Source organism: Sinocyclocheilus rhinocerous, unplaced genomic scaffold (assembly GCF_001515625.1).
Source record: "Sinocyclocheilus rhinocerous isolate Xijiao unplaced genomic scaffold, SAMN03320098_v1.1 C35294800, whole genome shotgun sequence".
Lineage (NCBI taxonomy): Eukaryota > Metazoa > Chordata > Actinopteri > Cypriniformes > Cyprinidae > Sinocyclocheilus > Sinocyclocheilus rhinocerous.
This window is the reverse complement of record NW_015746297.1, coordinates 1-432: the sequence shown is the minus strand read 5'-3', so window position 1 is coordinate 432 and position 432 is coordinate 1. Positions and strand designations below refer to the sequence as shown.

Below are 432 nucleotides of genomic sequence, written 5' to 3'. Positions count from 1 at the left end.
GATGCAGATCTGGATGTGGACGGTGATGATACTTTGGAATATGGAAAAGCACAGTATCCTTATTTTTGCTGTCAGTCAGCACAGTTTATGGCACAGCAAGGATGTGCACTGATCTTTTGTTCTTTCATGAAAGCATTTTTGATAGTAAGAAATGTTTCCTCAGCAAATTATCTCAGATACACAGAGGCGGATGTGATTCCCTGTTCAGGAAATGAACCCAGAGATGCAGAGGAGAGGCAGGCATTAAGAGGAGCTGTTTTAAAGTATGCACACACACAAACAGCATATTATTAGGGCCTATACGCTTTATTAATTCTTTTTTTTTTGCTTTAAAAGTGGTGACACAGCTAGCAGGTTATCTCCAGAGCAAACCAAGTTGGCAAACTCAGGTGAGCCAAGAGATTTTTAGAGATGTTAGTTTAGTAAATGTTT

At 39.4% G+C, this 432-nt stretch overlaps 1 long non-coding RNA gene across 1 annotated transcript; it reads left to right on the top strand.

The window, feature by feature from the left end:
• On the top strand, nucleotides 1-389 carry LOC107734801 (uncharacterized). Its single transcript, XR_001639171.1, has 3 exons — nucleotides 1-53; nucleotides 177-263; nucleotides 337-389. It is a non-coding gene; the product is annotated as an uncharacterized LOC107734801 (long non-coding RNA).
• The last annotated feature ends 43 nt before the right edge of the window (nucleotides 390-432 follow it).